Source organism: Pelodiscus sinensis, chromosome 6, assembly GCF_052426305.1.
Source record: "Pelodiscus sinensis isolate ZL-2025 chromosome 6, ASM5242630v1, whole genome shotgun sequence".
NCBI lineage: Eukaryota > Metazoa > Chordata > Testudines > Trionychidae > Pelodiscus > Pelodiscus sinensis.
This window is the reverse complement of record NC_143057.1, coordinates 127,507,299-127,534,677: the sequence shown is the minus strand read 5'-3', so window position 1 is coordinate 127,534,677 and position 27,379 is coordinate 127,507,299. Positions and strand designations below refer to the sequence as shown.

The 27,379-nt window shown below is 43.1% G+C and overlaps 1 protein-coding gene and 1 long non-coding RNA gene across 8 annotated transcripts in view; one reads left to right on the top strand and one right to left on the bottom strand.

Annotated features, from left to right (window-relative positions):
- The window catches only part of UBAP2 (ubiquitin associated protein 2), a 150,319-nt gene that overhangs the window by 11,536 nt on the left and 111,404 nt on the right, over positions 1–27,379 (top strand). The window contains exon 1 of one of the 7 annotated variants that reach the window (XM_014573591.4): positions 19,521–19,674. The exons of the other annotated variants lie outside the window; for them this stretch is intronic. The gene's annotated coding sequence lies outside the window, so the exon portion shown is untranslated. Of the gene's footprint in view, positions 1–19,520; positions 19,675–27,379 lie in introns of those variants that run through there. 7 annotated transcript variants of the gene reach the window in all.
- On the bottom strand, positions 5,406–14,763 carry LOC112545780 (uncharacterized). Its single transcript, XR_003089325.3, has 3 exons — positions 14,686–14,763; positions 5,943–6,148; positions 5,406–5,541 (listed from the first exon to the last, which is right to left on the bottom strand). It is a non-coding gene; the product is annotated as an uncharacterized LOC112545780 (long non-coding RNA).

Sequence of the window (27,379 nt, the reverse complement as noted above, 5' to 3'; positions counted from 1 at the left end):
ATCTTTTTTCCAAACTAAACAAGCCCAGTTCATGAAGCCTGGCTTCATAGGTCATGTTCTCTAGACCTTTAATCATTCTTGTTGCTCTTCTCTGTACCCTTTCCAATTTCTCCACATCTTTCTTGAAATGTGGCGCCCAGAACTGGACACAGTACTCCAGCTGAGGCCTAACTAGTGCAGAGTAGAGCGGCAGAATGACTTCACGAGTTTTGTTTATAACACTCCTGTTGATACAACCTAGAATCATATTTGCTTTTTTTGCAACAGCATCACACTGTTGACTCATATTCAACTTGTGGTCCACTATGACCCCTAGATCCCTTTCCGCCATGCTCCTTCCTAGACAGTCGCTTCCCATCTTGTATGTATGGAACTGATTGTTCCTTCCTAAGTGGAGCCCTTTGCATTTCTCTTTATTAAACTTTATCCTGTTTACCTCTGACTATTTCTCTAACTTGCTAAGGTCATTTTGAATTATGTCATAGAATCATAGAACTGGAAGAGACCTCAGAGGGTCATCAAGTCCAGCCCCCTGCTCTAGGCAGGACCAGTTCCAACTAAATCAACCCGGCCAGGGCTTTGTCAAGCTGAGACTTAAACACCTCTAGGGATGGAGACTCCACTACTTCCCTAGGTAACCCATTCCAGTGCTTCACCACCCTCCTAGTGAAATAGTTTTTCCTAATATCCAACCTGGACCTCTCCCACCACAACTTGAGACCATTGCTCCTTGTTCTGCCATCTGTCACTACTGAGAACAGCCTCTCTCCATCCTCTTTGGAACCTCCCTTCAGGAAGTTGAAGGCTGCTATCAAATTCCCCCTCACTCTTCGCTTCTGCAGACTAAACAGACCCACGTCCCTCAGCCTCTCCTCATAAGTCATATGCTCCAGGCCCCTAATCATTTTGGTTGCCCTCCGCTGGACCCTCTCCAATGCGTCCACATCCTTTTTGTAGTGGGGGGCCCAGAACTGGACACAATACTCCAGATGCGGCCTCACCAAAGCCGAATAAAGGGGAATGATGACATCTCTGGATCTGCTGGCAATGCTCCTCTTAATGCAACCTAATATGCCATTAGCCTTCTTGGCTACAAGGGCACATTGTTGACTCATATCTAGCTTCTCATCCACTGTAACCCCCAGGTCCTTTTCTGCAGAACTGCTACTTAACTGGTTGGTCCCCAGCTTGTAACTATGCTTGGGATTCTTCCATCCCAAGTGCAGGACTCTACACTTGTCCTTGTTGAACCTCATCAGATTTCTTGTGGCCCAGTCCTCCAATTTGTCTGTCATTCTGTACCCTATCTCTGCCCTTAAGGGTATCTACCTCTCCCCCCAGCTTAGTGTCATCCGCAAACTTGCTGAGGGTGCAATCCATCCCCTCATCTAAATCATTAATAAAGATATTGAACAAAACCGGTCCTAGAACCGGACCTTGGGGCACTCCGCTAGAAACCGACCGCCATCCTGACATCGAGCCATTGATCACTACCCGCTGGGCCTGGCCTTCTAGCCATCTTTCTATCCATCTTACCGTCCATTTATCCAATCCACAATCCCTTAACTTGCTGGCAAGAATATTGTGGGAGACCGTATCAAAAGCCTTGCTAAAGTCAAGGTATATAACATCCACTGACTTTCCCATGTCCACCGAGCCAGTTACTTCATCATAGAAGCTAATCAGATTGGTCAGGCACGACTTTCCCTTTGTGAATCCATGCTGACTATTCCTAATCACTTTCCTCTCACCCAAGTGCCTCAATATGGATTCCTTAAGGATCCCTTCCATGATTTTTCCAGGATCATGTAGTTCCCCGGATCATTCCTATAGTTCCCCGGATCATCCTTCTTCCCTTTTTTGAAGATGGGCACTGCATTTGCCTTTTTCCAGTCATCCGGGATTTCTCCCGATCTCCACGACGCTTCAAAGATAATAGCCAAAGGCTCCACAATGACATTTGCCAACTCCCTCAGTACCCTCGGATGCACTAAGTCTGGACCCATGGATTTGTGTATGGTTAGCTTTTCTAAATAGTTCCTAACCTGTTCTTTACCCACCATGGGCTGTCCATCTTCATCCCATCTTGCGTCACTTAGCGCAGAAGTCCAGGAGCCGACCTTGTCCGTGAATACAGAGGCAAAGAAAGCATTGAGTACTTCAGCTTTCCCCACATCATCTGTCACTAGGTTACCTCCTTCATCCATTAGGGGCCGCACACCCTCTCTGATCACCTTCTTCTTGTTAACATGCCTGTAGAAACCTTTCTTGTTATCCTTCACATCTTTAGCCAGTCGCAATTCCATTTGCGCTTTCGCCTTCCTGATAACCCCCCGGCATTCTCGAGCTATACCTTTAAACTCCTCCCTGGTCATTTGTCCAAGTTTCCACTCTTTGTAAGCTTCCTTTTTGTGCTTAAGTTCACCAAGGATTTCCCCTGTAAGCCAGTCCGGTCTCCTACCATGTTTGCCTCTCTTGCTACGCGTCGGGATGGTTTCTTTCTGTGCCTTCAATAAGGCTTCTTTAAAATACTGCCAGCTGTCCTGGACTCCTTTCCCCTTCATGTTAACATCCCAGGGGATTCTGCCCATCAGATCTCGGAGGGAGTCAAAATCTGCTTTTTTGAAGTCCAAGGTGTGTACTTTACTACTCTCTTTTCTTCCTTTGGTCAGGATCCTGAAATCTACCATCTCATGATCACTGCTTCCCAGGTTGTCACCCACCTCCACTTCCCCTATTAGTTCCTCCCTGTTTGTGAGCAGAAGGTCAAGCTGCGCACGGCCCCTGGTCGGATCCTTCAGCACCTGTGTCAAGAAGTTATCCCCAACATTCTCGAAAAACTTCCTGGATTTCCTGTGTACTGCCGTATTGGTTTCCCAGCAGATGTCAGGGTGATTAAAGTCCCCCACGAGAACCAGGGCCTGCGATCTGGAAGCTTCGCTCAGTTGTCCGAAGAAAGCCTCATCTGCCTCATCCACCTGATTCGGTGGCCTGTAGCAAACACCAACCACAACATCAAGGCTGTTGTTTGCTCCTTTAAACTTAACCCAGACTCTCAACAGGTTTTTCTCCCTCTTTATACTGGAGTTCAGAGCAATTGTAGTGCTCTCTTACATATAGTGCAACTCCTCCTCCTTTTCTCCCCTGCCTGTTGTTCCTGAACAGTCTATACCCTTCCATGACAGTGCTCCAGTCATGTGAGTCATCCCACCAAGTCTCTGTTATCCCAATTAAATCATATTTCTTGGTCTGGGCCAGGGCCTCCAGTTCTTCCTGTTTGTTGCCCAGGCTTCTCGCATTAGTGTACAAACACTTCAGGTAACCAGTTGATCGTCCTATCTTCTCCATTCGAAACATGGGTCCTCCTTTCTTGCCCCTTCCTCTCTGCATTTCTTCCCGGTATCCGACTTTCCCACTCCCCTCAGGGTTTTGGTCACCGTCCCCCGATGAACCTAGTTTAAAGCCCTCCTCACTAGGTTTGGAAGCCTGCCCGTGAAGATGCTCCTTCCTCTCTTCATTAGGTGGATCCCATCTCTTCCTAACAATCCTTGCTCCTGGAACAGAGTCCCGTGGTCAAAGAAACCAAAGCCCTCTCTGTGACACCATCTGCGCCACCACGCATTTACGTCCTCAATTCGACGATCCCTGCTCAGTCCTTTCCCTTCAACAGGAGGATGGAGGAGAATACCACTTGCACTCCAAATTCTTGGATCCTTCTTCCTAGCGCTACATAATCCGCAGTAACACGCTCAAGATCATTCTTGGCCGTATCATTAGTTCCCACGTGGAGAAGCAGGAGGATGTCCCTATCCTCCAAAGAAGTTGCAACCCCACCCAGTTTGGTATCATCTGCAAACTTAATAAGCGTACTCTCTATCCCAATATCTACATCATTGATGAAGATATTGAACAGTACGGGTCCCAAAACAGACCCTTGCGGAACTCCACTTGTTATCCCTTTCCAGCAGGATTTAGCACCGTTAACAACTCTCTGACTACGGTTATCCAGCCAATTATGCACCCACCTTATCGTGGCCCTATCTAAGTTATATTTGCCTAGTTTATCAATAAGAATATCATGAGAGACCGTATCAAATGCCTTACTAAAGTCTAGGTATATGACATCCACCACTTCTCCCTTATCCACAAGGCTCGTTATCCTATCAAAGAAAGCTATCAGATTAGTTTGGCATGACTTGTTCTTCACAAACCCATGCTGGCTATTCCCTATCACTTTATTACCTTCCAAGTGTTTGCATATGATTTCCTTAATTACCTGCTCCATTATCTTCCCTGGGACAGACGTTAAACTGACAGGTCTGTAGTTTCCTGGGTTGTTCTTATTCCCCTTTTTATAGATGGGCACAATATTTGCCATTTTCCAATCTTCTGGAATCTCCCCTGTCTTCCATGATTTTTCAAAGATCATAGCTAAAGGCTCAGATACCTCCTCTATCAGCTCCTTGAGTATCCTGGGATGCATTTCATCAGGACCTGGTGACTTGCTGACATCTAACTTTCCTAAGTGATTTTTAACTTGTTCTTTGTGGTTGGGTATCTCTTCAGTGTTTCTTGAAGTTCTTTCCAGACTCAGCAATACCATAGCACTCTTTCTCCATTTGGTGCAAAGCTATGAAAATAGGTTTTAGTGTATTCAGCTTATCTTCTGAATAGTTCTATCTATTTTGTTGTGACTTTCTTCACAATTTTTTTTATCAAGAGACCAGTTCTTAATAACATCTTCAACTATTGAAGTCCCTCATACATGTTGGACAATTCGTTTGTATCATCTTGTTCTCGTTGAAGCTGAAACAATGTGGTGGTTACACAATTTTTCAGACCTTCCATCAACGCTTTGCTTTATTATTGGAGTTAAGTCATTGGCTGAAAGATGCACCAAATGGCCACTACACATGTATGTTGTAAGTTTCAGGTTCTCTTTGTTGTCTTCTAGATTTCTTCTCATCTTTGTTACCTTTGCCGTTGTCTGTGATGAGGCTATGCACTTGACATTGAATGTTTGTTCATAGAGCTTTTTGTGCTGCTTCTTTTAGATATTCTGCTGTATGTGCATTTCTTGATTCCAGCTATTTCTGCAAAACAGACAGTCCCATCTTCTGTTCGAGTATTACTTACTGGTTCATTGTATACATTGCTCCACCGGTCAAAGACCCAGATTAAGAAATTTCTCATCAGTGTTTTTTGCATACTGTTCAATTTCCTTCTCAGACACTGTATTTAGCAATCTTTCAGGAATGTTTGCTCTGCCAGGTGGTATTTAACCATGTTGTGATTGAACCATGCCAATGAAATATTTAGTCAGGAAAAAGATGAAAAGGAGAATTTGTTACTTAAATTATGAGGACAGTATTTGTTTGGTATAGGTAATTTATTGTCTGATGTATGTTTAGTTAACAACACTGCAGAGAACTCTTAACTTGTAGACATGACAGATGATAGACTTTCATAATCCCTTATATCTAAGACGGTTTCTGCAGCAAATTGGTAATAAAAGTCACTCTCACTGAGTTATTGTATTACCTTAAAAAGAAAAGAGAGATTGTAAATAAATGATTTCTACTGCACGTGCTTGTACCAAGTTAAGATTATCTAAATTTATTATCTCTAGCAACATATCAAATTGGGGGGACGGGACTTTAAATGTTAAAATTCATGAATGTCTAATAAAACTTTACTTTTTAAACAGGAGATCTTATTGTAGGAGGTTTGATCATATCGAGCAGTTAAAATAATCTCCGAAATTCAGCAGTAATAGTACGAACATAATTGATATATTCATGGGAGTATTTTTAGAACTCAAATATTTTGAAATTCATAAGTAATACACCCAAAACCAAATGCATGATAAGTCTGTTATTTATTAGCACAGTAAATACGGTAGGCAGTCTGTAAAAATGGTGTTTTTAAGTAAGTTTACTAACCAACTAGATGGAAAATTATGTGAGCATGTCTGAACTGTCATGGTGTTTTGTGCCTTTGTCTCGTTGTTTACATTTGCCATGTGTTCCTTGTTTACCTGGAGGTTTAGAGGTATTTAGAAATACTTAGAAAATATTTCTAAATGCAGTGTTTTTTTACCACCTCCAGCCAAGCTAGTTTTCTCTGTCTCCTTCCTCCCAATTCTCACCTAGAAAAAGCAAAGAACAACAGTGTAAGGAATGTCTACACTACCAAATTTTGTTGACACCAAAAGTCAACACAGGAAAAATCGCCAGAAGGTGTTCATACTTGCTTCCTCTGTCTGCAGATCATGTCCACATTAGGGGACTATTGATAGTGTGAGCGATGCACTGTGTGTATGTGTCCCATTCCCTCAGTGAAGTGTTGTGAGATGGCAGAGCTGTGCATCTTGGGATTCCCTCTGAGTTTTCCCACAGCCACCTCAGCTGCTGAGAGCGCTTTATTCCTGGTGAGCAGCTGTGTGCCTTGCGGCAGTGTTCCTAGTGCAGGGCAGAACAGGAGCACTCGAATGATTTGCTCTTTGGTCCCTAAAAGGAAAAGCTCTTTCAACTGTCATATTCCTGGACTTTTGAAAGGGGAGTGCATGTCTGCAGTGCAGCAGAGATCAAAACACTGAGCAGAGTCACCAGGGCAGGCATTGTGGGATATTGGCAGAAGCCAGTTCTGTCCACAAAACAAACAGCAGAGTCTACACTGGCTCGTCACTGATAATAAAGAGAGGGGAAAAGAAAAGTGTCTCATCGGAGTGTAAGCTTTTTGTCTCTGAAACTGTTTTTCCTGACAAAAGTTGTGTTGCCGTGTGAACGCTCTCACTGTTTTGTCGCCAAAAGTCAGTTTTTGGTGACAAAACCTTGGCGTGCAGACGTGCCCTTTGATTTCTGCTTGTGTAACCCACATGCTTTTTTCACTGCACTATTTTTATTTGTTTAGAGACTAAGGGAGGTGGTTGAGGAATTGGTTGGTTTGTTTGTATCCCTTTCTGTGCACATGTGAAAGGAGACAGAACAAGGCCATTTATTTGAGGTGCCTCTAAGTAAGGGCCTGGTTGTTGGTGAGCAAATCATTGTTTTTCCAGAAGCTGGAGAGTAAATTTCCATGGTGGGTGGAGTCATAAAGCTCATAATTTGAGAACTAAAGCAGTCAGATCTCAGCTAGGAAGAAGCTAGAGGAGTATGAGACCATCCAGATGAGTTTGGTGGATGATCCTGGTGAGACACATGATGATGTCCCCTGGAGTCAGAAGGTAGGTCCCAACGTGAGGGATGTGAATGGTAAACCAGTAAGCATCACCCTTACCATTAATCGGCAGGGCTGCTCCAACTTGGCTCTAGAGCAGAGCGGCTCCTCTGCCCCACCTCTGTTTAATCAGTTAACCTGTTAAACATAAGGTTTAACCGATTAACTAATTGAATGCGATTTTACATTCTTACAACACGTGATGACTTTGGCCAGTTGGGACATAGGATCTGCCTTTTAATAAGGCGCATGTCATACTGTGCTATATTTATAAAGCTTGACCTCAAAAGTTAGATGTGTTTTCCCTGATTCTTTTTTTAAAATATAGGAAAGCATCCTTTAACTAGGTGCTTTAGATAAGGCTTCATGGATCCAGTGTTTTTTTTTTTTTTAAATGTAACTGTTTAAAGAGCTTTTAAGTTCAGACCTTAACATATATAGATTTCATTTTAAATGTCTTTTTTAAAGAAATCATAATTTAAGTAATGAAATAATCCAATTTAAGTCAAGGAAAGATTTGATTAAAAAATAAAGCTTTTTAAAAAAAAATCCACCTTGGCCTTGCATGATGTAACTGTGTTGATCTACGTTTTAAGTGTATAGCAGGGTGCAAGAGTTTACATCTTCAGTGACATTTATTATTTGTTGTTGATTTATTTCTGAAATAGATTTTTGTTTTGGCTTTCGATTGCACATTTTTCTCTTGTGTTGGGGGTGCAGTTTGGGATGTGGACATGTGAGTGATCTCTGTGGCAAAACATTATGTTTAGGTGCTTAATTACTTTGGGGATGAGTGTGATATAAATGAGTAGTACTGTATTGGCCAGCATTGTTCTTCACTCATGTGGCTCAGTTGGTGCAGATGAGTCTCTTATCCAATGGAAACTAAGCATGGGGGACGGAGGAGGGCTGGCTGGTTGAGTCTCAATCCAGATAAACTTGAGTTATGAGTCTGGGGGAAGCAGTTCAGTGGATGGAAAGGTTGTGTTGGATGCTTTGATGGGAAGAGTTTGCCAGTTTGTGACCCAGGTTTATAATCAGACTTATGTTACATTCCCAGCTGGTTGTAGATGTCCAGATAGTAGCAGTGAACAAAAATGTTTTTTTAATCTGCTTCTGACAAGAAGAACCACCTCTTCTGCAATGATCAATGCTTAGATCAGTGTTTAGATTGCTCCAGTGCACACTATGGGGGGCTAACCTGGAGGATCAGAATGTGGGTGCTCACTTCGTGATGCTTCTTAGAAGGAGTGTTTTAGACAGTGAGTTCTGTCATTTGCACTGGCTGCGACTTTGTGGCAGGAGCATTTCAAGATGCTGGTTTTTGTTTTGTAAAGACCTATATGGCTTGGGACTTTCCACATTAACTGAGACACAAACTGAATGTATGGTACCATCAAAGCTGAGTTGTTTGAGCTTAGTGGTTACCCAAAAGGAGGTTGCTAACAGGATATTTTTGGTGAGTGCTCATCATTTCCAGAGCTTGTTTTTCCCTTTACTTGATGGAGTCTCAATCCGTTGACCTTCAGAGTGCACACAAGGTCCTTCTGTTCTCTCAGGCTTTTGAAAAGGAGACAGGTCAAGATAGGGATGTAAGCGACTAGTTGACTATCCGATAAGCAAATGCTTATCGGATAGTCAAGTGGCAACGTGACTAGTTGTGCCCTCCCCTGCCCCCGCGCTGCCTCTGTCTGCAACCCCTGTTCGCGGCAGCCAGGGCTGGCCATTGGCAGCAGCCTCTGTCAGCAGCCAGCCCTGGCTGCTGTGAACAGGTCCTGGTGCCAGAGCAGTCTCTGTTGGCAGCAGCCAGCCCTGGCTGCCATGAACAGGGGCTAGTGCTGGAGCAATCTCTGTTCGCAGTGACCCAGGCTGTCGGTTTCAGCGCTATCTGGGACGCTGATCGCTGAGCCTCTGCATTTTAAATGTAGTAAGAGCCCAGCGGCTCATAAAATGCAGAGCCATAGCGCAGGTGGCTCTGGAGCTGGCATGAGCCAGGACTGCTCAGTCCTGGCTTGAGTCAGCTCCTGGAGCCCCTGCTGCAAATCTGCAGAGCGGCGCTTACCGACTATCGATACAAATTGTATCGACTATACAATTAGCCAGATAATCACATTTTAATATCCTTAGGTTAAGATACCCAAGTGAAGTTACTTGTGATTTTGGTGGTGGGAGTTACTAATTATTTCTGCAGAATTAGTAGGGATAGCTCAGTGGCTTGAGCATTGGCCTGCTAAACCCAGGGTTGTGAGTTCAATCCTTGCAGGGGCCATTTAGGGATTTGGGGCAAAAATTTGTCAGGGATGGTACTTGGTCCTGCTGTGAAGGCAGGGGACTGGACTTGATGACCTTTCAAGCCCCCTTCCAGTTCTAGGAGATAGGCAATCTCCATTAATTTAAAATTGAAATGGTGAGTGGAGTTCATACTTGAATCTCTCTCTCATATTTATTTTTAAATGCACAGCGAAGATAGTAAGATACATTCATGTTTTAACAGAATCCAAACTTTTGTGGCTGCAGAATAGAGACCTTGTTGGTTATCTCTGTACTGGCAAAATGTACAGTGACGCATAATACCATGCGAGTAGCTCTGGTCAGGGTTCAGTCATTTTACTACTGTCATTTGCAGAGGGGTAGAATTGCCAGTGTGTGTCACAGTTAAGGCTGGGCAGAGTATTTGGGACCTGATATACACTTTTGTAAAATATGAGAGTATAGTATTTAAAAAACTTTATTTTGTGGCTTTTGCTGCTCACATATTGCAGAATTTGGTTAATGTGAAATTCTGAAAGTGGAAACACACGAGATTCCATTTTCTCTGTTAACTAAAGTGCAAAAAACCAAAAACCCCACCCCACAAACTAGATTGCAATTGTGGTGAAAATTGCATTAGATGGTTAACATTACTTCAGTTCTGATAATCTTCTAATAATCTCGGTGGTTAGAAACATAAGGAAGTGAAATCTTAAGTCTTACTGATTAATTCACAGGACTGAAAGGGTATGTCAGTTTTACTGTGGAAACTTAAGTTTCTGTATTACTGCTTTTCCCCCTCACTTGTGCTCCCAGTGTTCTATAGGATTGCTCGTGAGTCACTGAAATGAAAGGAGTGCAGAATATCCAGTTTTGATTTTATTACTTTTTTCAGTAAATAGACTCCTCCTCCCCACCTCTCAGAGAGCAGATCAAATGTGACAACCGTACATTTTTAAACAGTTACATGCTGTTGGCTACAGGAGAAAATGTGGTGGTATTTTGGGCAGAAAAGTCTCAAATGTGTCAACCCCTTCCCCTTTTAATTTTAGCTAGTAAACAATAGGGATGTGATAGTGCATCCATTTAAATGGTTAACTGATGAGCCTGGGAGCATTGGATAACCCTTATTGTAACACACAAGACTACTGCCCCTCCTGTCCCCTGCTGCTGCCTCTGAATTGGAGGCAGCAGTATGGGGACCGGAGGGGGGGGGGGGGGAACAAGTGGGAGTTGGTGCATGCAGGGCCAGCTTTTAAGCCGGCTCCCTGTGTGTACTGGCTCACCTCACCCCTACTGCCTCAGAAAATTTCAGCAGTTACACATTCATAAAAAATGACTTGACATCCCCAGTAAACAAAAATGTGAGCAAAAATAGTGCATTGAGTGACTAGGCTTGTTGCAGTCCAGCACAAGTGAATTTCAGACACTGAGTCAGTCTGTGCAACTGTTCTCTCTGCTTATAAAAGGGTAGTAAATGTTTATGGGATTGGAACCGAATTTAGGAGAGACCAGATGGAAGAGAATTAAGTGTCCAAGGAAGCTGCCAGCAGCAGGATTCTGCTGTGAGGGAATTCAGTGGGCAAGAACTGGTTGGTGCTTTCCCAGTGCCTTCCACCCAAAGACCTTGTTGGGAGAGCTAATCATTGCAGCGTCTTCCCCTCTGCATTTCACATGGGAGAGAATGGAGCACCTGAGTGTAAACCCTTTTATGTGTTTTTTTGGTGGTCTCTTCTTTCTGACAGAGCAGCTAGCTGTTAATGGGATGCACTCGATGATAGGAGTTCAAACTGGATTGGCTATGGTGTGGACAAAGAAGCGGATGGGTGGTGTGGCAACTTTCAGGGAAAATAACAAGTTCTGTACTCTTGAGACATGGAAAGGGTGCTTATTTTTGTGTGTCTGCATTTCTGTTGCGTGTGCAGATTCATGTACTTTGGGGCAGGGAGCAAATTTTAATTTGGCACCATAGGTGTGCCTGGCACTGACAAATGAACAAAAGTCCCTGTGTAGAGGAATTTATAGTGTAGCTTAGATGAGCCATGATGTGAAACAGGAAGAGATGAGGTTAGGCAGAGGTCACAATGATTGTCTTCCCACTCTCTGGGGTTGTCTTTGTGTTTTTTTTACTATGCCTAGCCTAGCCCAATATTAATTGGGCCATTCTGGTTTTATTATAATAGTGTAAAGTTATGAGATCACCTGGTTTATGTTTGTGTGGGAGTATCCGTTAGCATTGATAAGTTACTGGTGTAATGTAAACTTAAATATAAGCAGCAAATTTGGGGCATAAGTTTTTCAGATGTAAAATGAGCCACTCAGCATTTTTTTTGGGGGGGCGGGGGGAGGTAGAGTGGGGAAATAACCTCTTGGTGACTTTGTGAGATTTCAAAAGAGGAAAGGAATGGATAGTTGTTTAAACATGCTGTTAATTCTGCAACTTAACAAAATGAATGCATTGCAGCCTCCAGTTTCTGAGAAATGTGAGCTGTAGACTTTGTGGCTTTTCTGCCAGACCAAGTGACCTCACATAAACTAGCTTATAAGCTGACTTTGGTGAAACTTAAAAAACAAACCAACCCAAAACAAAACACAAAATGTGCACATACATAAACCCCTCACCTTGGTTGTAGTGAAGCCTGAATACATTTTGCTAAAGACAAATGTATGAGGGAGTGTAAACAGGATTTCAAAATGGATTAGTTCATCCACTATTATGTTTATAGTGGTTGTTTCATTTACAGGGGCAGAGACAACAGGAAAGTCTAGAGCTCATGTTTCTCAGCATTTTGGGGCCCAGGCTGGTGATGGTTCACCAGGCTTAACTCATTGAAGCCAGTGTGAGTTCAGAGTGCACAGTGCTACGCAAAATAGGGCTCAGGCCTTAATTGTCTCAAATTTTGTTGAAATCCTGGGCTAATTATACATTAAAATGGTCACATCTACTTCCCTGTGGTTCTGAAATGTACATAGTTAAAAACCAAAACAAAATATTTTTCTGCTAAAGGCATGCTGTCAATTAAGATATGGCCCAAAACTGGTCTCAGGTTTCATAGAAACATTTTACAATCAAAGAATGTTTCCATAACTTTGTTTACAAACAAGAAAACAGTTGGTTTTGCGCTACTATTTCTCTCTCATTTGAAACCTAAACATGGGAGCACTGAGAGTTTGCGAGTAAGTAACATTGATTTTCATTGATCAAACTGAGAAATGCAAAAATAGCACCTTTGTCAAACTGGGTTTTTAAAACTCCAGTCATCTGAACAAGTGGGCTATGCCCACGAAAGCTCATGATAGCATCTACATGTTTTGTTAGTCTATAAAGTGCTACCAGACCATTTGTTGTGGTTTTTTTAAAGTTTATCCTGTATGGACTCACTCAGCTACCCCCTGAGTTTCTGGGTTTTTAAAATACTTCATCTCTTAATACTGAGATGTCTTTGAAAATCCCAGACTCTCTTCCCAAAGAAGCCTGTTAGGCCACTGAATACTATTGAATTTCAAGGCACTTGAGTACCTATCTCCTTAAACTGCTTTGTAAATTCCATCCAGAGAAATGTTTATATACAACACATGATTTATAAGTTGACAGCACTGTCCTCTGAACTCTTAAACAGCCAAATATTGTTCATACCTCCTGTCGTCATTCCATTTCTGATGAATTTAATGGGTCCCAGGAAAATGTTTTTAAAGGGCTTTTCACTTGAGATGTCTCCAGTGTAAAGTTAAATCCTTCTCTGGCTTCTCATTAAATTTGCAGTTTTTATTTTCATACACTAGTTTTCACTAGTCTCTTTTTTTTTTCCTCCTTATCACCTCAGGTCACTGATTTCCTGCCAGCCTCTCTTTATTTTTATTTTATTTCATTCCTTTTTATTTTTTTACTTGCCAGTAGACATTGTAACAGAATTAATGTTTGTTCTAGGTCAGGGCTACTCAACACACGGCCTGTGGTGCGGTTTGGGTTTATTCAGGGCTCAGTGTGTGGCCCACGGGTGGGATCCTTTGAACATGGCCGCCACTGGGAACATGCTCCACAATGATGAGTCGATGTAATGGTCTTTTGTTGAGATGTGTTTTAGTAGTTAAATTCCTGGACTGTCATTGCTCATTAAAAGTGCTGACACATGGGTAGAAATCAGGTAAATATTGCATTTTATTAATATCAGCAGGACTGACTTAAATGGGACCCGCCTGTTGTGTGGTCTTGCCTTAGTCTTTGTATTCATGCCCGTCGATGTAAAAAACTATTTGCACATATATATTTGCATGTATATGCAACCACACTTTAGTTGCTGCCCTGGGCATGTGCTGAGAGTATCATTGTGACCCCCAGGGCTTCTAAAGTTGAGTAGCCCTGTTCTAGGTTCTTGACCTCAATTCTGACTTTAAGATGGGAGTTCTTACACAGTGTTCCTTCTAAGGTGCCCCCAGCACAGTTTCACCTCTGACGGGGTGGGGCTGGTTAATGACCTGTGAAGCTGTGCTGCCCTGCAGCTTAGAGGGAACACTGGTTCTTAACCTCACTGTTTAAAATGGTATCTGTAATTTTGGAGAAGTTGGAGTAATTTTAAAGGAGGTTGGTGTATTTTAGGGGTCTGGACTTGATCACCTCCTGAGGAGTCTTCCAGCCCTAGGATTCTATGATTGCTGGAAACAAAATGATACGTTGAGTAGTGTTCTTTCTCTCTCTCCTCCTTACCTGTGCAAAAAGATTCTACCTACACCTGATGCCATATATCCATTAAGCCATTAGGACCCACCCCACCTCCCTACCTTCAACTGATGCCATCTTCAGCCCTGGGGAAGCTGGTGCTGGCTGCCCATCTGCTCCATGGGTGGGGGGAAAAGGGTAGGTGTGGGTGGTACTCCAACCCAAAATCCCAGGCTTTGGAGGAGAAATGTATACGCTACAAGTCTAACAATAAATATTGTCATGTAGACATTTCTCATTTTTCAAATGGGCTTTTATAAATGAGTAGGATAAATTTTTTTTTTTTTTTACTTTTTGGTTAAAAGTTCAATAATTACAATGATCAAGGGAGCTTCTGCTTTACACGCTGTCTGTCTTTTTTTTTTAATTTGACCCTGACAGTCAGTGTATTGCTGTATATGTGACCTCATGTTCACTTTCATGACCACAGCCTGATGTTACAAACTCAGGATTATGACTTCATTGTAAGATCAGTCAGGATAACAAAACTGATCACTTACCTAATGCCTCTTGCCTGTGGGTCACTATGCAAAGGCAGGTGAGCATTATTCTCATATATTGCACAAGGGAAAACTGAGTCACATAGCCGTTGCCTGGATACTGTGGTATTTGGTGTTCTATATATAGAACACAAATGGGATATGTAACTTGCCCAAGGTCATGTAATGAAAGAGTGGCAGATCTGGCAGTTAACATCTGCCTGGCTATATGAGCTTCGGGGTGGGTGGTAAATGAAAAATTACCCAGATTTAAATGTTGTCAAACACAATGATTTGTTGAGAAATATTTTGTGTGTGCTTTTTTTAGTTTCACCTTATTCTACTGAAATACCTTCTCTTTAAGGTAGTACTTAAAAATCCCTGTTCTTTGGAGGAAGTGCTGACTGTGCTTGTAATACACAAAGGCTATTGTGTGTTCAGTACACCTTAAAAATGACAAATGTGCAACTGTGCGCTTTACACTTACCATAAAGCTGTTCTCTTAATTCATTTACAATGACAGCATGACTTTCCAGCTATTACAATAACGTACAGCCCTCTGTCACTGTGCCAGTATCTTACAGAAGGCTGTCCAGAAAGCGATGTTAGAAATAAGTATATGGGTGGCAACAACATATGGTGCAGATCAATGTTTTAGCAAGTTTTTGGTTTAAAATTCGGTTCTTCTGCTTGATAGTCTGTAGCCAAAGTTCATCAACTTGTAATGTTTTGTCTGTTTTACCATGCTTCCCTCCTCCCTCATATATAGCATTTTTTTTAATTGAGAGAGTTGGGTACAAATTTCCCACAGTTCATTTACTAGAACAGTTGAAAAGATTGGATGTACGTTTAAAAATATTTGTCTAGTGACTTTTCTTATAGGTGCAAAAGTGATACAGATAGGACCTCCCTGGTCCAGCACCCTCGGGACCTTGACCTGGTGGAGCTCCCTTGCCCCCAGGCCTCCCACGCCCTGTTCCGCTGGCCACTCCCTGCCGCTGCCTGGGGACATCAGGCTCCGCTCACCCTAGGGCTGCCACAGCTCCAATGCTGTGGGCACCTAGCCCTCTGGTCCAGCAATATCCATGATCCTGCCGGACCCAGAGAGTCCTGGGACAAGAGAGGTTTAACCTGTACTTGTAATTGTAGTGATCGTCTGACAGATTCTCTTCGATTGCGTGGTTGTTTTCAAGTGCAGAGTGTGGGTGAAATCCACATGAGCAGAGTTGAGGGTGAAATGGTGTAATAAAACAAAGTAGCTCTTTTATAACTTGGAACATAAAGATTGCAAGTGGGTTTCTATAGCTTTCAAAACCCCCTCATCTTGCCACAGATGTGCTGCTGTTTAGGTTCTCCTAGTGGTCAAATATGCAGGTGGCTGCTTGCATCTCTTTTTAGTATTGAAATCAGTAATCAGATTTTTTTCTGACAGTATAACCTCTAGCTCCTCTGTTGTAAATTAAGCACATGGAAATATTTGACTTGCATTTGGGAGGATGTACTAGATTGCATCCTGCCATGTATCTGTAAGAAGGGTTTCTTGAGCCATACAGAGAGGATGAAGGGACAGAATACCTTCTGCCTAAATTGGGGGGGGGGGCCAAAATACAGTGGGGGTGGTGTGTGTCTAATACCAGTAATTTAGTGTTTTCTGACTTGTATATAAAGAGTGGGTAGCAAGCAGTTGGTTGTCCAGCTTACAGGGTGGGGGGAGGGAGAGAAGAAGGGAAAAGTTTTGTGTGGGTCTGTTTCCATATTGAAGACTTCCATTGTAGATAGAGGGCAGTGATACATGGGCAGAGTTATGATTAGTTTTTAAATTTTAATTGACTTCCCTGACTTTCCAATGTCTGTTGAAAACAAAGTATTAATGGATTTTAGATTATTCTATCAGATTTAATTTAATAATTTGGTGTAAGAAATGCTTTAGAGAGACAAGAGGTGTTTTACTCCATAATTTTAATTAAATTGAATCTTGGAGCTTGGGGGTGGAGTTGCAGTTCTGGTCAGGGAATTTTTGTTCTGTGTGGAGAAACTTTTAATGGTGCTTTTCGCTTGATTATTTTTGTCACGTCCCAAGGGTGCTACATGAAAATAAAAAACCCTCTTCTGTTGCTTTTTAAGGCCTTTATTCCAGCAAAGGTCACAAAGCAGAGCTAGAATGGTATAATTTGTGTGAGGGTGGAGGGTGTTCATGTGTTTTTTTTTTTTTAATAGTAATTTCAACTGCAGGCTTGATTTGCAAGGTTTCCACAAACCCTACTCAGTGTTTGATGTCTCATGCAACTTACAAGTTTGGCAGCTGATGCTACTTGGAAGTTCTTTCTTCCATGCAAATCAAGCAGCATAGGTGAATTCCATAAGTTCAGTATTTTTCTTTGGTGCTCAGGGTGATTACAAACTCAGTTGATAGTGCTTGTACAGCTGCAATTTCTGAGAAGCCTCGTAAGTAGCTCTCTGAGGATTACATTTTATGAGCACTCATGAAAATTACAAGCTCCATTGGCATATGGAATGTGGTTTGTAATTTTCACGAGGTGGATAACAGAAGTTTAAAATGTGGCACATGGAACCTTAGACAAAGAGCCACCTTGGTTCAGCATAAAAAAGAAAGGGTTCACAAAATGCCATAGTGTAGGTGTGTTAGATATCCAGAAAACAAGTTTTGAGGAACTTGGTGGAAAAGTTGTCATAAATATTAAAGCCCATCAATGTGAAAGAAATGTGGGGAATTGTAATAAATACTAATTAAAGGGCAACAGGCTACAGTTCCTCCGCGAAAAAAGATTGCAAGAACCATGAAGTAGCCTCTGTGGAACTTTACTAGAGACTAGCTTAAAGAGTTAAGGAGAGGAGATTAAAACCTTGTACTGGAATTGGAGAAGGGGACGGCAGCTAAAGGCTCAAGTTAAGATTTGCAGAGGGAAAGCTAAAGGGTGGGGGGGGAAAAGCAGACGCCAGTCAGTGCAGGCCTAAAGGAGGAATAAGAAGTGCTTTTTTGAACATCAGGAGGAAAAGAAATATAAAGAGAAGAGGAATAAAATTTTACTGAGATATTTGACTCCTTTAAACATTCTTTTCTTTAAGAAAGATATAAAAAGTTTGAAGTAGGAAGTAAGGCAGACCTGATAAGACAGATATTGGTTGTGTTTGGTTTTTTTTTGTTTGTTTAAAAGGAGGTGGGGAAATGTGAACATTCATCAATCGGCTGATCTAGATTATACCTGCTTTTAGTTTATATTCCACTTTGGGTAGGCACATAACTCTCATAGCCCTACTTCTGTGCAGTATTTTGTGGATGGAACCATAGAAATATGACTGGAAGGGACTTGAGAAGTCATGAAGACCAGCCTGCTGTGCTGAGTCAGGATCAAGTAAACCTAAATTATTCCTAAGAGGTGTTGGTCCAGACCTATTCTTAAAAACCTCTGTGGAGTTTCTAGAGCCTCCTTGGGCTCTCTTTACTTATTGATGGGGTTGTAGAAATTAATCATTTATATCTTGAGGATGGCAGCATATCATGTTTTGGTTTAGTGGAATATGGTGGGAAGGAGGCGTCAATATCTGTCCTTTTAATTCTCAGTTCTAGAATCATAAACATATGAATGAGATTTGCAGATGGTATTAAATTTTTAGTTGCAAATGACAGTGAAGACAAAAAATAAAAAGATTTTGATCAGAAATAAGAGATTCAGTTTAGAAAAATGCTGGTGTTACTCCTGGGGGAAGCAATACAGATTCAGGTAAACAGATTCAGTGACAAGGGGGAATCTTGGTAAGGAAAGTGATCTAAGAGGCAAGATAGGAATTGGCAATATGAGTGTTTGCAACTAAATAGTCCAGTGCAAAGTGGGTAGAGTATGCAGAGTGATTATTTAAGACACCAGACAGATAATGTTCCCTCTTTGTATAGCTCTGGTGTAATTACACTAGGAATAGTGTATTCTCTTTTGAACATGTTTGTCACCAGAAGGATACTGATACATTGGAAAGAGTTCAGAGAAATAGATAGGAAATAATCAAGTGATTGGAAGAATTGATTTCGGAGGGAAGATTTAAAAGAGCTAAATATATAAAGCTTGACTAAGATGACAGAATACTTGGCAGTATCTATGATAAGCCTACAAATATTTGAAGGTTGTGTGTTTCAGAGTGAAAGAGGAATTGTTTAGAAGGGTTCAAGGATGCACAAACAGTAATAAAGAATTGAAATTAAGGGGAACAAATTTAGATTGACTTAAAAATCTCAGAAGGTAGCCGTGTTAGTCTGTAACTTTTAAAGACAACAAGCAGTCCTGTGGTACTTGAGGGTGTGCCTACATGGCAGGGCAAAAGTCAAATTAAGCTATGCAACTTGAGCTACATCAGTTGCATAGCTTAAGTTGAAATATCTTAATTCGGCTTTTGGTGCTGTCTGCACAGCAGGAAGTTGAAGGAAGAACACTCTTCCTTCGACTTCCCTTACTCCTCATGAAATGAGGGTTACAGGAGTTGGAGTAAGAAGTACAGCTTGCCATTGTTTTGAAATAACAGCTTGCAGCGTAGACACGCTCTTGGTTACTTTGGAATCATGTAGGTTATTTTGGAATAATGCTGCTATGTAGACATGCCCTTAGAGATAGATAAATGTATTGGGTCATTAGCTTTAGTGGGTAAAACCCACTTCATCAGATGAGTAGTCCTGTGGCATCTTAGTTGTAACTTAGAACACTGTTCCATAGAGTGACTATTGAAGTTAGTGGAAATCTCACTGTTTAGCTAATTTTCAACTAATCAAACAATACCTCATAAGTGCATGTCTGTACTGGTGGACTGCATAGGTGTGAAAAGCAGTGTATGCTAAAGTGCTGTGCTTTAACTCCCTCATGCAGATGCTCCAGGGTCAAACTAAAAGGCTCCTACTTTCCATGATTGTTGTCCTCCTGGAACAGGACTCCATTACTGTAAAATAGCAACCTTCTGGTTTGTATCTGCAGTGCCCACATGCTGGAATTACACCACAGCGCTTTGGTGAGCACTTTTATTCATTCCCTAAAACTTAGTCCTTCTCTCTTCTGTTCCCATGATGATTGTTCACACCTGAGCTCCTGACAAAAGTTCTAACCAAGAACTTGGCCTTCTGATAACTTTTCAGTTGGAAAAGTAAACTTTCCTAAACATACCCTATCTATGAGTTTTCATCAAGATCATGTGCACAAGGTAAGCTCCAGGTTGGTAAAGCAAGTAACTTTTTTAATATGGGCATAGAAACAGCTAACTTCCCCTTCAGCTCCTAGCCATTGGGAGTAGAAAGTGACTCACTGAAGAGAGAGAGTGTGTGTGTGGGAGGGTGTTCGTGCTAGGGATGTAAGCAACTAGTTGACTATCCGATAATATAAGCTTTATCAGAGAGAGGCAGCAAGTGCAGAGGGGAGAAGGAGCTGGCTTCAAAGCTGGTTCCCCCCAGCACCGTCTCCACAGGCGGTAGGGGAGGTAGAGGCACAGCGGGAAACAGCGCAAGCTGGGACCGAAGCTGTCTTCACTTGCGCCGCTTCTGCTGCGATTCTGCTTTTGAAATGTACGAGAGCCCCAGTGGAGCTATTCATCGACTAGTCAATTAAAGACGCTTCGCAGGAAGCTTGAGGCCAGTGGGATACTTCCCCATGGTCCCCTGCAATCCCTGTGGGGCTTCCGCCTTTGAACTGTAGCAAGAGAGCTGCACAGCCACAGTTCAAAGGTGGAGGCGCCCTTATAGACTAATCGAATAGTCGGTGGAAATATCCCATAGACTATTAGATTAGTTATTAGTCTACATTTAACATCCCTAGTTCATGCCTGATGTGTAGGCAGAACCCAGCTGGTTTCGTCCCTAAAGGAGCACGTGGCAGTGCACTACTGAGTATCAAAGCTCCATGCCCACCTTCCCTTCTGCCTGGAGCCCCATGGTTGGCAGGCTCTGGAAGGTTTAAAATATGCGGGCTGTAGCCAGTAGGTTGTCTTGTTTGGGGAAGGACAGCAGTGTGGGGAACATCAGGCTGCTCCGAGTCCAATGTGCTTTCCTTGCCCCCTATTGACTGCTGGGGACTTGGCACACTCGCCCCACTGTTGCCTTGGCCTGACCTAGACCCCTGGCTGGCCACAGTCCTGTATCCTGCTTTTGCACGCCATAGTTTTGGAACCTTTGGCTTGGCTCAGCTCGTAAGATCTTTGGGTCAGGAGCTCTCCTGATTTTTGTGTCTTGTGCCATGTCAAAACACGTTAATGAGCAACAAGAAGCAATTTGTTGGTATTGTGCTGCTGCTGGAGAAGTCCACCTTGTGCTACACAGTGTGCAAATACACACACTTCACAGTATCTGACCACCATTGGGGTCACCAGCAAAACCTGAAGATAATAAAAATCTATTAAATCAGATTTTAGACTAACATACCTACTGGATGGGAAGACTCTTTAGAAATAGACAAGCTCTCTTTCCAGCATTTGCTGCGGTGACATTTCTGATGACTGGTAATTTAGCCATTGGATTTTATGTTGGAAGCTGTAACGCGATCCGCTGAGAAGGTTGTAGATCTGTGTTAAGGTGGCTCTCTCTGGTGCAAACTTTAAGCAGCCGCTTTTTCATGTACAGACCTATCATTCACCTTTTAGCGTTTTCCATTGCTAATGTGTATTTGGGCTAGGCGCACTTAGTGCAGTGGCATGCAGTGGTTTGGCATACACATTTTTGCTTCTTGCGGTTCAAGAGTGTCAGATATGTTTGAATCCTTGCTTGCTATTTATAGATACTGTTGCTTGTATCTGTTTCTATTCTAGGAATTCATTTGGAACCCGTTCCAGAGGAATGCTGTTTAGAAGTGCAGGGGGGAGTAGAAAGGGGGTGGGGAGAACAGACACTGAGCATATTCCTGTTGTCTGGTAACAGTGTGCACTGTGTTGGCCTCCCTCTGGTGCCCTATTGTTTCTTGGATAGCACCTTGTTTACAAGAACCACGGTCCAAGTGAATTCCCAGCATTGGAAGTTTTCTTGTCTCTTTGGTGCAGGGATTGTGCGCGCTTTTTACTGTGCTTTGCAGCAGCTACTTTTGTACTCTTCAGTTTGCAGTCTGTCCTCGAGTCTGTTTTCATTTGTGAATGGTGGTAAACTGCAAGGCAGGGCTACTCACCATATGGCTCCCAGGGCTTTCAAAGTTGAGTAGCCCTGCCGCAAGGGATGCGTCTAAGTCAAGAGCTGAAATCCCCATTCTGTAGTTTAATAACTGAAGTTATCTGCTCCCCTCTCCCATGGTAATGGAGAATTCTTTGTATTCTGTTAATACCTGCTTGAATCTGATGAACTGACTTAATCAAAATATTCAGTGTTCTTAAAGCTTTTCGCAGTTTAGTAGCTAATTTGTTACATGAATCATCAGTCCTGTTAGTAGTTGGTGGCATTGTTTCTTCAGTTGAATATGAATCGCACGCTGCAGTATTACTGATTTTGATCCTTACATTTCTGATATGTCTTTAGTTTTGTTTTTTATTGATGTAAATTGTTTACCTGTTGAATTGTGCCTCTTACTTGCTTTTAAAGTCTTTGTATTTTATACCTCTTGGAGAATAGGTCCATCAATGGCTATTAGCCACGATAAGGGGTGGGCAATGATTTTTGATGGGGGACTGTCAAAATTTGGTAAGTGGTCAAGGGCTACACTTTTCTAGGGGTGGTGGTGCTGGGCCTGGGATGGAGGTTGGGTGCAGAAGGAAGTCGGGTAGGAGATTGAGGTTTAGGGGAGAGTGTGGGGTTTGAGAGGAAGTTTGAGTGAAGGAGAGGGTTGTAACTTGAGGCAGGGATTTGGGGTGCAGGATCCAGCAGGGGGTATGGGTGCAGGAGAGGATTCTGGCCTGGAAGAGGAATGTAGGGGGGTGCAGGGTCTAGGAGGGAGTTGTGACATGGGGTGGAGGGGTGCAAAAGGTGGTGACCTGGGGCAGGAAGTTGAGGTGTGGGATGCCAGATGCAGGCTCTGGCCAGGAGGTGCTTACCTAAGCAGCTCCCAGCCAGGGCACTGGGACCCTCAGGTAGGCTCCCTGCCTGCTGCAGCCACGTGCCACTTGAAGCAGCTGCCTGTTCATGTGCCTCTGTGTGCTGTTAGGGGAGATGGGGGAAGACTTTACACACTGCCCTCACCCCCAGCTCAGTCGGGAGCTGCAATGATTGGGCTACAGCGGGAGCAGTGTTCAAATTGCCCCCCCCCTTCCCGACATGTGACAGAGGTATATGGAGCAGCCAGCCGCTTTGAGCACATGGAGCAGCCTGCCTGAGAGTCCTGGCAGAGCAGGCTGTGCACCAGATCCAAAGGCTTGGCGGACCAGATCTGGCCTGTGGCTGTATCTTGCCTGCTCCTGGCCAAGATGGTCATGGATGGAAGCCCATGCATGTGTCCCGCAACCTATGACTGATTTTAAATTGTGACTGAACAACAGAGGTGGATTACTCAGTGATTGCCCTGTTCTGTTCATTCCTGCTCGAGCATCTGGCACTGGCCACTTTTGGAAGATGGGATACGGGGCTACGTTGACCATTGGTTTGACTCCGCATGGTCATTCTTATGTTCTTTTAAAAGTACCAAAAATGTATGTTGGACAGGATCTAAGTAGTGGTACTTGTGAAGCAAGAGAATTCATTATGAATTCAGCTTAATGGGAGTAAATCAGGGGGCCCAGATGGTCTTCATCCAAGAATATTAAAGGAACTGGCACATGAACTTGCAAGTCCATTAGCAAAATTTTTTAATAAATCTCTAAACTCAGGGGTTGTACCATTTGACTGGAGAATTGCTAATATAGTTCCGATTTTTAAGAAAGGGAAAAAAAGCGACCCGGGTAACTATAGGCCTGTTAGTTTGACATCTGTAGTATGTAAGATCCTGGAAAAATTTTTGAAGGAAAAAGTAGTTAGAGACATTGAAGCTAATGGCAATTGGGACAAATTACAACATGGTTTTACAAAAGGTAGATCGTGCCAAACCAACCTGATCTCCTTTTTTGAGAAAGTAACAGATTTTTTAGATAAAGGAAATGCAGTGGATCTAATCTACCTCGACTTTAGTAAGGCATTTGATACAGTACCACATGGGGAATTATTGGTTAAATTGGAAAAGATAGGGATTAATATGAAAGTTGAGAGGTGGGTAAGCAACTGGTTAAAGGGGAGACTACAGCGGGTCATACTGAAAGGTGAACTGTCAGGTTGGAGGAAGGTTACTAGTGGAGTTCCTCAGGGATCAGTTTTGGGGCCAATTTTATTTAATCTTTTTATTGCTGATCTTGGCACCAAAAGTGGAAGTGTCCTAATAAAATTTGCAGATGACACAAAGTTGGGAGCTATTGCCAATTCAGAAAAGGATCGGGATATCATACAGGAAGATCTGGATGATCTTGTAAATTGGAGTGATAGCAATAGGATGAAATTTAATAGTGAGAAGTGTAAGGTTATGCATTTAGGGACTAATAACAAGAATTTTAGTTATAAGCTGGGGACACATCAGTTGGAAGTAACGGAGGAGGAGAAGGACCTCGGAGTCCTGGTTGATTATAGAATGACTATGAGCCGCCATTGTGACATGGCCGTGAAAAAGGCTAATACGATCTTGGGATGTATTAGGCGAGGTATTTCCAGTAGGGATAAGGAGGTGTTAGTCCCATTATACAAGGCATTGGTGAGACCCCATTTGGAATACTGTGTGCAGTTCTGGTCTCCCATGTTTAAGAAGGATGAATTCAAACTGGTACAGGTACAAAGAAGGGCCACTAGGATGATCTGAGGAATGGAAAACCTGTCTTACGAAAGGAGTCTGGCTGATGAGTCTTGCCCACATGCTCAGGGTTTAGCTGATCGCCATATTTGGGGTCGGGAAGGAATTTTCCTCCAGGGTAGATTGGCAGAGGCCCTGGAGGTTTTTCGCCTTCCTCTGTAGCATGGGGTACAGATCACAGCTAGAGGATTCTCTGCATCTTGGGGTCTTCAAAGTATTTGAAGGCTTCAATATCTGAGATATAGGTGAGAGGATTATTCTAGGAGGGGTGGGTGAGATTTTGTGGCCTGCACTGTGCAGGGGGTCAGACTAGATGATCATAATGGTCCCTTCTGACCTTAAAGTCTATGAGTCTGAGTCTATGAAAGCTTTGTAAACCTCCATTGTAGGTCTGTCTAGCTTACTTGATCTGTAGGTTATCCCTTCTTGCTTTATTGCGCGTAAAACGAGGTAAACACCTGGTTTGTTGATGGCTATCAACATGCTGCTGTGGTGTCGGATACTGGAAAATGGTTCCTTTTTAATTTTTTTAATAGCTTTGTCCAACAACTGGAATTCTTGGCAAAATGCAAGCCTGCAAGTGCCCTTCATCTGTGCTTATCACTAATGTTCACTGTTCTGCAGTTGCCCAGGCTTGTACTGCTTTCAGATTGTCCTGCTGATGTGGTCATTAGGAACTTGAGGGAGTAATGGCACTGAGAAGAGTCAGTCATAGCGTAGGCAGCAGATGGACAGGCTTTCATATGTGGCAGTGCACTTCTGACTTGATCTAAACTGTCTCTGTCACTTAAGTCTTACCAGTGTTACCTGTCATCGGAGTAGATGGAAATGCTAAGGTCATAAATCTCCATTAGCATTTTGAACAGATGATTGGCTTTTCTCTGTGGCTGAGAGCTCTGTGCTTCCCCTGTGTGTTTCCCTTTGCTCCATGGGGGATTGCTTCCTTTATCTGTAGTAATCCTGCAGATGCTATGCAGTTGGGAGCTCACCTAGTCTGCTGCTGTTTCCTAAGCTTAAGTCGGAGAGGTGGTACGAAGGGTTACACAAGTCTCCAGGGATAGCTTTCAGTAACTTGTTGCTTTGCCATGTGGGTTTTTTGGCAAGTAGCCAGCCCTGACCCTTCCTAAATAGTGGGTCTGGGTTCTTCATGGATGGATTACAGTAGGATTGACTGGACAAATGAAGAGCATGCTTTCTTTCCTTTTGATCTTGACCAAGTCAAATTGCCAGATCTTGGTTTCCTGGTGAAAGTGGAGAGAGTTTGGATTATGGATGTTAAATTTCAGTTAATCAAGTAGTCAATGGAATTTCCATCAACTACTTGATTAGTCGAGAAGGGCGCTCACTATCCCGCTGTGCCCCTCTCTTTCCAAGGGAGAGGCATGAACTTGGAAAGAGACAAATGCAAAGTGCTCCACTTAGGAAGGAAAAAAACATTTCACACATACAGGATGGGAAGCAACTGTCTAGGAAGGAGTACGACAGAAAGGGATCTAGGGGTTATAATGGACCACAAGCTGAATGAGTTAGCAGTGTGATGCTGTTGCAAAGAAAGCAAACATGATTCTGGGATGCATTAACAGGTGTGTTGTGAGCAAGACACGAGAGGTTATTCTTCCACTCTACTCTGCACTGGTTAGGCCTCAGTTGGAGTATTGTGTCCAGTTCTTTCTTGAAATGCGGTGCCCAGATGTGGAGAAATTGGAGAGGGTCCAGAGAAGAGCAACAAGAATGATTAAAGGTCTAGAGAACATGACCTATGAAGGAAGGCTGAAAGAATTGGGTTTGTTTAGTTTAGAAAAGAGAAGATTGTGGGGAGACGTGAGAGCCGTTTTCAGGTATCTAAAAGGGTGTCATAAGGAGGAGGGAGAAAACTTGTTTATCTTGGCCTCTGAGGATAGAACAAGAAGCAAGGGGCTTAAACTGCAGCAAGGGAGGTTTAGGTTGGACATTAGGAAAAAGTTCCTAACTGTCAGGGTGGTCAAACACTGGAATAAATTGCCCAGGGAGGTTGTGGAATTCCCATCTCTGGAGATATTTAAGAGTAGGTTAGATAAATGTCTATCAGGGATGGTCTAGACAGTATTTGGTCCTGCCGTGAGGGCAGGGGACTGGACTCAATGACTCTCGAGGTCCCTTCCAGTCCTAGTATTCTATGAACTTCTAAGTTGACTCCCCCCAGCACCGGCTCCTGCTCTCCCTCCTTGCTGCCTCTCTCTTATAGAGGCAGAAGGGGTGGGGAGCAACCAGTCGAGTGACTACTCGATTATCTAATAAGCTTATGTGTATTGGGTAGTCGACTAGATGCTTACATCCCTAGTTTGGACCACATAGCATATTAGCTTAGTAGAATTTGAAATTCAGCTATGGGACCAGAAAAAGCATGAGCCAGTGTGATGTCCATATTCTGGTAAGATCACTTGAATCTCTAGAAGCTTATGCAATAGTTGTGCTAATCAGGTAATGCTAAGTAGAGATGTTAACTATTGGGTATTTGTGTACATGTGTAATGGCTGGAAATTGTAGCGGTTACATGTTTACAGGTGGGGGGCAGGCAGGAGCTGGTGCTCGTAGGGAGTTGGCTATTTGAAGAGGCAGCAGCACCGGGAGAGCTGACATGCGCGGGGAGCCAGCTTAAAAGCTACTTCCCGCATATACCTGCTTCCGCCTGCCCTCTCGGGCCCCCTCCCCCGACTGGTGCCTTTTAAACCAGCTCCCCTGCACTTCTGCCTCTGTGGGAAGTGGGGGGCAGGATGGGGGTAGCAGGCAGCTTGGTGAAGTCAGCACACACAGAGAGCTGGCTCCCTGTGTGTGGTAGTTCCCATCTCCCCCCCCCCTTTGCTGCCTCTGTGGGAGGCAGAGGAGGGTGGGCAGGTGGCTTGGCAGAGCTGACATGCATGAGAAGCTGGCTTGAAAGCTGGTATACCTGCATGTACTGGCTCCAG